Source organism: Gorilla gorilla, chromosome 10 (genome assembly GCF_029281585.2).
Source record: "Gorilla gorilla gorilla isolate KB3781 chromosome 10, NHGRI_mGorGor1-v2.1_pri, whole genome shotgun sequence".
Lineage (NCBI taxonomy): Eukaryota > Metazoa > Chordata > Mammalia > Primates > Hominidae > Gorilla > Gorilla gorilla.
This window is the reverse complement of record NC_073234.2, coordinates 71,180,116-71,189,452: the sequence shown is the minus strand read 5'-3', so window position 1 is coordinate 71,189,452 and position 9,337 is coordinate 71,180,116. Positions and strand designations below refer to the sequence as shown.

Below are 9,337 nucleotides of genomic sequence, written 5' to 3'. Positions count from 1 at the left end.
CAGGCATCTTTGATGTCTCCATAAATGGTTCCTTGCACATAATCAGTATACAATAAATATCTGTAAAATGAAGAACAAACTGAAGCAGTATGCAGTCCTGAAGGGACTTCTGAAAAATATTTTAAAAGATAAATGTATGTCTTGGCTACTGCAAGGTAAAACAGAACCCCATGTAGAATAAGCTGATTCGGAAACCCTATGCGTAAAACTGTTGACCACAGGGAGGGGGGCACACAGCTAAGAAGGCAAACCCTAGACCAGCTCGCTGCACTGTAGTTTAAGACCCACTAGTCAGCTAGCCCCAAGGGTGCAGATCTACAACCCAGGCAGAGAGGAGCTGCAAGCAGAAGATGAGATCGCTCAGGAACAAATGACCTGAAAGACTGATGCTGAAGCTAACGCATGAAGGATGATGAAGAATTCATGATGTGACTAGAAGACAATTTAGAGGGAAGAGCATATATAAAAGCCTAGTCTCTAAAGAAGTCAAGGCATGGGGAAGAAATGGAAGGAAATTCAATATGAAGATCAACAACTGGCATAGTGCTGAGAAGTGAGACTGGAGAGATGAGGAGGGATCAGAAGAAACTGAGCTGTGGAGGCTTGATAAGGAGTCTGATGCCCTTTATTTTGAGGGGAGTGGGGAGTAAAGGAAGAGCTTAGGCAGAGAGATTACATGATCAAATCTCAAGCAAGAGAACATTAGCAGCACGTAATATTTATACAGCACAACTCTGAGGACCATGACAGGGGGCATCATCCTGATGCAGAGTAAGAGGTATCGAAGCAAGGCCCAAGGGCCAGAGAGTAACAGCAGTGACAGAAGCCAGAATAAGAGGTGGACAACAGTACCTTGGGGGATCATCTGAGATATAATCAGAAGAACTTTTAGAAATATCGAGGAGCCTCCAGAGGTAAGAAGTAGAGATTCCCTTAATTGTGGATAAGCCTAAGTGAGAAAGACATGTTATATGTATATATCAATATGATTTAAGTGCTAAGTATTTTCTCAATGCATTTTAATCTTCTGCCATTTGGTCATTAATTTGTTAAGTATGAGATTTCTCTATTATCTGAAAACTTAGTTTGCCACAATATGAATCACTCACATAATTATATACCTTATGTATTTCTATATCATTTTGTAGGTTATATAGGGCTTTTCTGTCCATTTTCTTAATCTTTGAAAGATCCTTGTGAAGTTGACAGGACAGAAAATACTGTCTTTATGTTACAGATGAGGCTCACAGAGGTAATGTGGCCAGGGCCAGTGAAAAATGAACCAGAATTTGAATCTTGTCATGTCCCTTTAGCTACATGATCATAAGTATATAGAATTTAGTGGGATTTTTCTCTATCTCATCTGTCTAAGCTTGTTGCAAACCAGAAACTTCAAGGATCCCATGCAAACAATATTACTACCACTTGCAGCACGTACTCATGCAGGTATCTAAAGTTAGTACTAAGACGATTAAAAACAGCCAATGCTGCTGTAATTATATTTTCTGAATCCCTAGTTGGGACATAAGGGCCAATACATTATAGCACAATGAAGCTACTGAAACAGAATATTTGACATCGAGGCTGTCTTGGAAAATTGGGAATATACCACCTTGCAATAATAGTAATAATAAAAAATAACATTTATTGAAAACTTACATTTTGCAGGGTAATTTCCTAAGTGCTTTACTTGTATTAATACATCAATCCTCAATATAACACTATGATGTGGGTACTACTATTGTCCATATTTTACAGAGGGAAAACTGAGGCACTGAGTTGTCAGTAACTTGCCTGAGATCCCACAGCTAGTAACTATGTAAGTAGAGTCAAATTGAAACTTAGGCCATGCTGAACCAGAACCCTTGCTCTTAACCATCAATACTCTACTACCTCTCTCCCATTCTTGGCAGCAAAATCTCTGTTTTAACCCTCCTAGGAGGATACTTGAACTTCAAATACTATTTCCAGAAATACAAATACATCAATGATGCCTGTTAGAAGAATGATAACTCAGGATAGCAGAATATCGCTGCTCAATTTGGTAAACCAACCAAAGAATGGCTATAATTTCATTGCTCTGAAGATGATGAACAATCCAGATGTCAATATTCAATTTGAAAAACAAATATTGAGCAGCTACTCAGTGCTCAGCCCTGTGGTAGACCTAGAGGTAATGCAAAAGACAAAAACTGCATTTATGAATCTCTGACCTCAAGGAACATCAGGCATGCATGAAAGAAATGCACGAAGCCAATATTTAAATAACAATGGTTAATATGTAGTGAATGCATACTGAGGTGCCGTACACTGTTCTAAACACATGTACTTTTTAAAACCTAACAACAATCCTAGGAAGCAGTTGCTATTGTTAACCCCACTTTATAGAAGAAAAACTGAGGCACCAAAAGGTAAATCCCCTTGCCCAGGGTCATGAATCCAGTAATTAGCTGAACTGATATTTGAACCTGTGCAGCCTGGTTCCTGAACCCATATGCTCAACACTAGCTCTATTTCTCTCTATCTATCCCAATTTTGTGCTTACAATAGGGTGAATAATTTAGGTTAGAGGTGGATCTACAATCCAAGGCATCTTAAGTTTAAGGCAGGAGGAAGAGAATGCCTCACCTAAGCCTTAAGCCCAAGTCAATTTTGCCAATAAAGCTTTCAATAGAGGGTCCCGAAGCAGGAATATGTAGTGGTTATCTGATTCCCAGTTTGCTACTGTTTCTCATGTTTACCTTCAGTAGCCAAGAACACTACTTGGAAAAGGAGCAAGTAACAAGGCAAGTGTGGGTTCACCTTCCTATCAGTCCTCCTTTGGGTACCTCAAACCCAGAAACATTCCAAACATTCACCAACAGGTGAACAAATAAACACATTGTGAGACATTTCCATGTAAAAGAATATTCAGCAATAAAAAAAGAACTACTGATGCAACAACATGGATGAACCGCCAAGCAGTGATGCTAAACAAAAGAGGCCAGATGCAAAGAAGTGCACACTATATGGTTCCATCTATTTGAAATACTAGAAAAGCGAAATTTCATCTATAGTGATAGAAAGCAGGTCAGTTTTGAGGTAGTCTGGGGACCAAAAGAGGGTGGGGGGGATTGACTAGGAAGCGGCATAATAGACTTTGTAGAGTGATGGGAATGAGATTCTTTTGGGATTGTAAAAATGTATGTATTATTTTAGTAGTGGTTATATGGCATATAAATTTATCAAAGCTCGTAAAAATGTACATTAAGATGGGTACATTTTTTACATGGGGCTCTGGATTTGATTCTGGACCAGAAAAAAAGACATTAGTAGGAACACTGCAAATTTTGAATAAGATGTGTAGATTAGTTAATATTATCATATCAATGTTAATTTCCTAGTTTGTATGATTTTTTTGTAATTTGTCTTTAAATCTAAAATAATTTCAAAATAAAGAGTTAGAAAAATTTTAAAGCACGGTTTTCATACACTGAGTTCACACCAGAGCCAAAGAAGATCTTCTGGAGCCTTAGCTTCCTTGAGACCACAGCTCCGCCTCCCATAGATTCCCTCATAGTTGTGTTCAAAGCCTGTCAGCAGAGTAGGTAACCCTAATAAAACACGGCTCAATTAAACGGGTGTAAATAATGTTAATAAAAGAGAAAAGAAGCCCTTTCTTAGCCCAAACAAAACTCACGCAAAGAACAGGTCACATCCCTCCCTCTCCTTCCAATGGGGTTTTATGGCATGAGAATTTGACTATCATTGTAGAAGGGGCCGGAAAGTAGAAAAGAAGTCATTCTCTCCACAATCTTACCAAATACCTTTAAAATTCACTGTTCCTACAAAAAACAAAAGTCACCAGGCAATGAAGGATAGTGACCCCTGAGTGATGGAAAATAATTGCCCTAGCTTACTGTCCTAGAGAGAGTGTCTCTAGGCAACAGTGCTGAGGGTAGAGGTGGTACCAAGGTACAGCCCTGTGGTCTCCCAGATGGACTTGGAGCTGGGAGTCCCAGGAGGCTACGGTGGCAGTGGCGGTGGCTGGAGATCAAAGGGCACAGCGAGGAGAAAGTTGTATGGAGAAAGAGCTCTGTAGATCTGTAGCTAGACCTCTGATTATTTCTACCTTGAGGCCAAACTCTACGATGTTAAAAACAGCCTGTGGATTTATTTTAAGCCTTCACGTTTAGAATATCTAGCATGTGTTTTATTTTATTTTTTATTTTGAATTTCACTCACAGATCCTTGGGGGAAAGCCATGCGTAAGATTTTAGAGTACAAATAAGAACCACATTGACCCTAGCACAGAGTATTCAAAACATGTATACCAACATTATCCATAGCAGGATTTTAAAGTTCAATTAATGTGTCTATCAATATCATGGAAATCATGTGTATATCATATTCATGGTATGTGAAAATGAAATACATATTCCTTTTGGTTATACAAATGTTGAAACTTTCTCCTAATTTTTCTGTAGACCTGGGCATCTATATTCAAGACACGCAAAGAAAGTTTAAGTTGGAAAGTTGCTGAGGAAACTAGAAATTCTGGTCTGTCCTATTATTTAATATGTATGCATCCTTGCTGGTAATTTAATATTCTTAATCAATTCAACCAAAGCATAAGATATTTACAATGCAAAAATCAGAAATCAATAAAAAATACTATGGTTGAAGTTGATCCACATCTATGATGCATCCTGAAATGAGGAAGTCTGTCTGCAGAATCCCAGTCATTAACTCTGGTCTTCAGGTGGCCTGGGTATAGGAGTGAGCAGTGGTTATATACCACATAGACAATTATGAACAAAAGAGAAATCAAATTAATTCCCAAACTACTTTTCTGTCCTTATCACAAAATAGATTTTTTTTTCTTTTGCATTCAGATATTGTCCTGGGTTCTTGTATGCATTAGGGTTCTCTAGACGGACAGATCTAATATAATATATGTATATATGAAAGGGAGTTTATTAAGGAGAATTAACTCACATGATCACAAGGTAAAGTCCCACGATAGACTGTCTGCAAGCTGAGAAGCAAGGAAGCCAGTGGTGCATCAGTCTGAGTCCCAAAAGCTCAAAAGGAGGGAAGCCAACAGTGCAGCCTTCAGTCTGTGGCCAAAGGCCTGAGAGCCCCTGGCAACCCACTGGTGTAAGTCCAAGAGTCCAAAAGTTGAAGAACTTGGAGGCTGATGTTCGAGGTCAGGAAGCATCCAGCACAGAAGAAAGATGAAGACTGGAAGACTCAGCAAGTCTAGTCCTTCCACGTTCTTCTGCCTGCTTTTATTCTAGCCCCACTGGCAGCTGATTAGCTTGTGCCCACTCAGATTGAAGGTGGGTCTGCCTGTCCCAGTTCAGTGACTCAAATGTTAATTTCCTTTGGCAACACCCTCACAGACACACCCAGGAACAACAGTTTGCATCCTTCAATCCAATCAAGTTGACACTCAATATTAACATTGTATTACACAGACTACAATTCATAGTGACTACAATTCATAGTAGTGATCATATATTGATGGTCCCATATGATCTTCACTCTATCTAGATAGGAGCTATTATCATGGTTTTCATTTTCCGAAATGGAAATGGAGGCAGTCACACAGCAAGCCACAGACACACAGCCCCAGCTGATTCCCACAAGCACAAGCCTTTATCCACCGCACTGATCCACCTCTTCCTAACCCCTGAAAAAAAACTACAAACTGGTCCATGCTACTGATGGACTGGGCTTCCTGATGACAGCTGTTTTGATTCTTAAAATGCTTTAATCAGGACCCCTTTGGGCCAACCGTTTAGTTTTGGTTGTGTGACTGTGCATGTTTCTGAACCTTTTGGGCCTCTGTTTCCAGAGTGACCTCTCAATCTAAGCTCTCAACTAAAAAGGTGGCCACATTACTACAGGGGCAGCTTGATGTGGTGAATTCATCACAATTGAGGGAGGGAGACAGGCTAGTGTTGGCATCCTAGCAGTTAAGTATGAGCCGGGAGACTGGGCTTACCCAGGTCTCAGGTGACACAGCTGTAAAATGCTCAGCCTGATTTCTCCCTTAAAGACTGTTAAAAGGAATTAAATGAGACAATGTGTGGCTCAACACAATGCCCAATCATTTAAAGGCACCCAAAGTAGCCATTATGAGAACAGTTACCATGGCTCTACTAAACTTACTAAATCTATAGTCTGTGCCTTCTGGGGCTACACATAAATAGCGAATCGCCTTCTACAGCCTGGGAGTGAAGAAATCCCACTCGGGTAAGTACAGAAATGAGATAATCCCTCTTATGTCTGTCAATCTCCTCTTTCCTGGGCAGAAAAAGAAAATGTAACACAGAAATGTCCTAAAAGATAAAACTTAATTTAGCTTTCAACAGTCTTTGTGTTAATTCAGCTTGCATGCTGAGGTCAGACCACCACAGCACGGTGGGGTGAAGGAGCCCAGCTAAGATGACAAATAGGAATAGAAATGCAACCCACGTGCTCCCATTGGAGGCTGCATCTGTCTTGGAGAGGGGAAGACTTCCTGATAATGCACAAGGGTGCCCTCCCTACCAACTCATGGGTCCACCAAGCCTCATGCTCACACCTCATTCTAACTCACACACCAGTGGCCCTGAATATTATTAGGTAACACTTAAAGAATATACAGTTTCATATTGTTAAGGAGCCTCACAAAGGCTTGTTAACCTAATATTTCCATTTTATTTACAGCCAGTTTCCTTTTCTCACTGATGTACCGTCACATTGGTGCTGTATCAATCACCAAATCGCATGTAAATTGAAGTTCAAATCGAGAAAGTGTTGGGTTTGTTTAATTATGTAGGGACAGTGCCTTTCTTGTTTGTGTTTCCTCTACTGTCCCAACACGTTGCTTTGCACAGTATGTATTTAATTCAGCAAATCGAATTTATGAAAGAAAAATTCCAATCACAGCTTGTTTTCTAAAAATCTGACTAATATCATGGTCATATTTGTTTTTTTAAAGATATATTTTTGGCCTAAACCTGAACTTATGCCCCAATCAAATTCCTCTGTAAAATTTTCTCTGTAACATTTCAGACTCTAGAGACTAAATTGCCTTCCGCCAACAAGTTGATACAATGCAAAGAGTAAACCAATAAAGACTAACACAAAATTAAAAAAAAGAAAAAACATGACTCTCTTTATCTTGCTCTTAACATGTCTCTGAGATCCACGACTTTTCTACTGTGTATAAAAAGTTTAACCAAAAGCAAGTGTGTTTCCAGTGGAAAATGAACACTAACTGGTTTCAGCACATTAATTCTGAAAACAGGAGAATAGTATTTTCTTATCCACACTTTATGGCTGACAGACAAATTTTTTCATCAGATTGAAATCAGCCAATATAACATTTTTTACATTTTCATTTTATTAAAATAACAAGAAGAAAATGAAGAGATGGAACAAGAATCTAAAAACTTCTGAGACTTCTCAGAATAAACTAGTATGTGCAACCAAATAAGTTTCAAAGATTTTAATTAGTGGTCTGAAAAACCACTTGGTTACATACTGTGGAGGTTCATATTTTAAGAGCTGAATTCAAACATTGCTCACACCATTAACTTAAAGGATTTTGTCATTAATTTTTAATTATACGAAATCTAACTACACAGGACATAGAGTGACCCATAACATTAATCTTATTTAAAAAGACAAAGCAAAATAAAATCATAAAAGTTGCATATAGATCATGATTTTTAACTTTTTGAATCACCTTTCTTGGATAACATTTACATGAAATAACATGGACACATTTCAGGTCTACACTTAGGTAGACGTTGACAGATGTGTACATATTCATCTCCTTCAGAAGGTACCCTGTATCCCCCGGCAGTCATTCCCAACCTCCCCCTGTGTGAGAACCATTCATCTGCTTTTTGTCAGTATAGATTAGTTTGACTCTTCTAGATATTTGTACAGCACATACTTTATTGGGTCTGGCTTCTTTTACTCAGTATTATGTTTTTAGGACCAATCCATCTTGTTGTGTGTATCAGTCATTTGCAATCTTTTATTGCTGAGTAGCATTCTGGTGTTTGTCTGTGCCACAGTTTGTTTATACTTCACCTGTTGATGGACTTTTGGATTGTTTCCACTTTAGCTATTATGAATAAGTCTTCTACAAACATTCACATACAACCCTTACTGTGGACACACTTTTTCATTTCTCCTGGGTAAATACCAAGGGAGTGGGGGTGCTAGGACTTATGTTAAATGTAAGTTTCCCTGTGTTAAAGACTACCAATTCTTTTTCAAATAATTTTACTATTTTACACTTTACCAGAAATATATGCGATCCAGGTGCCTCACACCCTCACCATTGCTATTGTCCTAATTTTGACCATCCTAGTGGGCGAACTGTGCTCTAGTGAGGTTTTATTTTGTATTTCCTTGGTGACTCATCATGTTGAGCATCTTTTATGTGCTTATTGGCCACTGCCACAAATAGATCTAGTTTTATGAAATGCCTGTTCAAATTGCATGTCCATTCTTTTCAATTTGGTTGTTTGGCTTCTTATTATTGTGCTGTAAACTTTATATAATTAGAACAAAGTCTTACGTCAGACACATGCACTGTAGATATTTTCTTCCAGTTTAAGGTTTGCCTTTTCATTTTTATTTCTTGAAGCTTTATACTTTAGTGAAGAACAATTTATCAGATTTTCCTCTTATGGTTAGTTCTTTGTCCTGTCTAAGAAATCTTTGACTGTTCCAAGGTTTTTTATTTCTTCTAAAAGGTTTATAGATTTTGCTTTTGCGTTTTTGTCTGTACACCATTTAGGATTAATATCTGAATAGGGTGTAAGGGAAGGACTGAGGTTCTTTTATTCCTCTTATTAGGATATTCAATTTTCACAGTACTATTTATTGACAAACCTATTTTGTTCTCCATGAGATTCTCTTGATATATCGATTGACAAATCAGGTGTGGGTGCTTCTGGACTTTATTTGGCTGCACTGCTCTGTGTGTCTGTTATAGGCCAAAACCACACTCCTCTGGTTACCATATCTTCATAGTAAGTTTTAAAATCACAAGTTGTAAGTTCTCTAACCTTTTCTTCTCATCAAAATGTTTTTGCTATTCAAGGTTCTTTGAATTCCCAAAACTTACCATTTTAAAATTTAAAAAGAAATTTTTTGTAAATAAAAAATCCCCTGCTGGGATTTTTATTAGAATGTTGTTGAATCTTTAGATCAAGTTGAAGAGAATCAACATCTTAACCATTTGAAATTTTTGAATTATGAACACAACAAGGAAGCCTTTCCATTTATTTTGTCTTTATTGATTTTTCTCAGCAGTGTTCTGTAATTTTCAGCATACAGGTCTGGT

At 38.1% G+C, this 9,337-nt stretch overlaps 1 long non-coding RNA gene across 1 annotated transcript in view; it reads left to right on the top strand.

Annotated features, from left to right (window-relative positions):
- The first annotated feature begins 5,994 nt into the window (after positions 1-5,994).
- The window catches only part of LOC129525811 (uncharacterized), a 28,324-nt gene continuing 24,981 nt past the window's right edge, over positions 5,995-9,337 (top strand). The window contains exon 1 of the long non-coding RNA XR_008670293.2: positions 5,995-6,240. This is a non-coding gene — a long non-coding RNA (uncharacterized lncRNA). The remainder of the gene's footprint in view (positions 6,241-9,337) is intronic.